We start from the raw sequence: 3,781 nt of genomic DNA on the forward strand, positions 1-3,781 counted from the left end.
TTTGGTTTGGTTTGGTTTTGGTTTTAGTTTACAGCGGTACCTTGGTTCTCAAAATTAATCCGTTCCGGAAGTCCGTTCCAAAACCAAAGCGTTCCAAAACCAAGGCAGGCTTTCCCATAGAAAGTAATGCAAAATGGATTAATCTGTTCCAGACTTTCAAAAATAGCCCCTAAAACAGAAATGTAACATGAATTTTACTTTCCAACGAGACCATTGATCCATAAAATGAAAGCAATAAACTATGTACTGTACTGTAAAATCAATAAAACAGTATTGTTGATTTAAAAAAAATGAAAATGTGATTTCCCCCCTCCTTACCAGTGCTGATGATAGTTGTTGTTTGGATGGGGGGTCGGGGTGCTCTTCCAGAATCACAATCGGTGACTCCTTTCCTGCCATTCCTTCCCTTGCTTCCAAAGCGTGGCACTCAAACAGGAAGAGGACCATGCTCTAATCGGAAGCGGGGGACTAAAAACAGAACATGTTCAGCTTCCAAAAAAAAAGTTCGCAAACCAGAACACTCACTTCTGGGTTTGTAGCATTCGGGTTCCAAGTTGTTCAAGAACTAAGCTGTTCAAAAACCAAGATACCACTGTATAACTTTATTCTAACTCCCGCCCAGGCCTCAGACAAGCTCTGCACGAACTTGGTCCAGATCCTGTAATTTGGAGGACTCACACCTGATGGGCAATCAGATTCACAGAAATACTGGAATGATTTATTTCGATGGGGATATAAGGGAAAACACTTCATAGACTTCCCGGGCTCACATTCTTCTCATTGTCATTCTGCATTTGTCCTGCCTTTCCAAATTGTAAATTATTTCCAGTGAAGGCCTGACCTGAGGAAAACCAGAATGACATAAGCAAAAAATTTTCTCTGAGTCAGTATGAAGCTTTATGATTATGCTTGCAGGTAACAAAAACATAGAGGTGGGTGGAACATTATTTCTCAGTCAGGTAGCTGGCAAATTGGAATTTGAAAAAAATTAAGAAAAGCCACACAGAGTTGGCAGAATTTGGGAAGAGCAAAGATAAGTGGGATAGACCAAGAGAACAAGGGTATTTTAAGAAAAGAGGTTAAAAATAATGGCTTCATCTCTTCTTTGAGGGTAACTTCATCTTTCACCCACATGGTGCAGGTATCACACCATGTAGCTAAAAAGAATGATTCAAAAATTAGCAAAGAGTTCCACGAGGTCATCAGACAAGTGTAGGGAATGGAGGATTCTAGCATGAGGAGACAATGGAGAGTTAAAGAGGGGGGTGGGAAGTGACAAGACACAGAATAAAATCGACTCCAGTTCCGTCAACTGAAGAGGAGTTTTTCAAGAACTTCTCCGTCGACGACAGACTTCAGGATGGTCGACCTGCTCTATGGCGAAGCTTTGTCCTGGACTGACCATAAAAGATTCAAGACTTACTTTTGCCTGAATCTTTGCTGAAAGAGTAATTTTGGTTTCAGTAAGCCACCTTTCATCAGTAATTATACCCCTGTTGATGCATGCTAGGATTGTGGACATGTGCATGGCTTTGTACTCAATAAAACTGAGTTGTAGCTTTCCCCCTTTTTCGATCTGGATTACTGTTCCTGATTACAAGGCCTGTAGAACCCTGTAAATGGGGGTTCATCAGTTTGGTACCTGCACATACATATGTGCCCACAGAGGCCTTGCCATGCTGAAATTCAGCCTCATGAAAGCATTGTACTGCAGCCAATAATATAGGCAGAATAATATAGGCTGCAGCTTGCATGCAGTGCCCATGATTTGCAAATATGCCCACATGTCCAAAAAGGCTGGCAACTTTGCTGTAAACTATTAACACTGACCTGTGTCTGTGCCATGGGAGCCAGGTCCTAGGGGCTGAGGTCCCTTTGGACCCTGCGATAAAATGTTTGAGGGGGCCACCCCCACAAGTTGATGGATGTTGCCATCCAAATGGTCTTGTGATTGTTTATGCAAGACAGGGCTTACCTGAGCCCCCCAATATTTTATTTAAATTTGCACCCCTGGTCAGTGCTTATACTTATTCAAACTTCATTGCTTGCCACAGCTCTGGCTTTAACTTCAGGTTCAGGCTTTGAAAGTATTGTCAAATAAGAGGCTGAAATGAGGCGAACATACAATGCAGCGGGAATAATTTCACTCCCCTGTATACTGTATATGCATCTCTGAAAAGTTCTGTTGTGGCATCCATATGTCAACGTCTTCAAAAAAGGTCACCAATTTAGGAAAAGCAATAATTCTTTGTGAGTATAAATCTCCTCTGTCCTGTCAAAGATAATTTCCTTGGGCTGTTTTAGACAGCAGAAAAGCACCTTCCATTTCAAGTGCACACACATTAATATATGTACATTTAAAAAGTAGCTTGACTATTTATACAAGTAAATCCATCTCACGCGATGCTTTGAGCAATTTAGATTGAAAGATTTGTCTGAAAAAGGTCTTGTGTATTTGAATGCTAATTAGTAACTAGTCAGAGAGGAAAAATTGCTTCTCTGGCTGTCAGAAGAGTTCTCTAAAGTCAGCATTTTTAAGGACATAGCCTCTGCTTCTTCTACGCCTTCAGCACGTGTTTGGCCCAGTTAGTGAAGCCTTTCTCCTCCAGGCGAAACTGTTCGCTGCATGTTTCACTTAAGTGATGCTGATATCACACCCTGTTCCTTCTCAATTTGGGCCTTAATTGGAAAGGTAATAATAACAACCTACGCTCCAAGGGGGGTGGGCAAGGTGAGAGATCTATCTATAAATAATTCCTCTGGGAAGTTTTATGTGTAACTTTCCGCTCCTTAAAAGCAAGCACTACAGTTCAAACACATGAGAAAGATGAGCTGCAAACACCCACAATATGTAACGTATTCAAAACATCTAGCACATATTGCTTGCGAAGCAATAACAAGTGCTGTGACTCCAGACACCCACGGCAATTATTTGAAGGGTGCATCACCACATCAGCCCTGTTCATTCATCCTGCTTCCTTTACCTGTAGTCTCAGGATGTCTTCAAAAAGCAGTTGCACACCCAGTTATATGGCTCCGTTTGTAGGAATCATGGCGCACAATTTCATGGCAGAGTCAAAAGGATGATGCGGTCAGGAGGAACTAGGCATTTTTGGCTGTGTTGCTGCCCCAGATAACAGCCTGCCCTCCTCATTTCTCTCTAGGAACACACCACAAAGCAATGAACAGCCATTATAGCCTGAATTTCCCAGGCCTCCACTTCACATCATTGCTTGTAGCTTACAGGTGTAGAAAAACTTAGACAAAGAATATAAAGTTCCTACCAGAGAAGAATGGCTGATGAAGTTAATGAACTATGCTGAAATGGCTAAAATGACCAGAAGAGTCAGAAATCAGGAAGACCCAAATTTTAACAAGGAATGGGGAAATTTTATAACTTACCTTAAAAGACCATTGTAAACGGTTAAAATTGTTAGTAGGGTTGGAATATCACTTGTAGATTAAGAGTGCTTTTTGGACACAATGGAGATGTAAAGATTTGGATCATCATAAAAGATGCGGGAGGAAATGATTAATAATAGGCCCCACAAAGGAGAGGATGGAAATCCAGGAGATTCCTTGGAATCTTGTTTTTTTACAATTTATGTCTGATATATCTCTGTAAAAAATTAATCTGAAAAACCAAATAGATAAATTTTTAAAAAGGAAAGGAAAAACTTGGACACTATTATGACATGCATAACTTGTTTCATACTACATATTATTTTTTAAATTTTAATTTTTTTACCTTTATTTTCCATCATAAAACGCAGGGGAGTGT

Source organism: Podarcis filfolensis, assembly GCF_964270895.1.
Source record: "Podarcis filfolensis genome assembly, chromosome: 17".
NCBI classification, from domain to species: Eukaryota; Metazoa; Chordata; class Lepidosauria; order Squamata; family Lacertidae; genus Podarcis; species Podarcis filfolensis.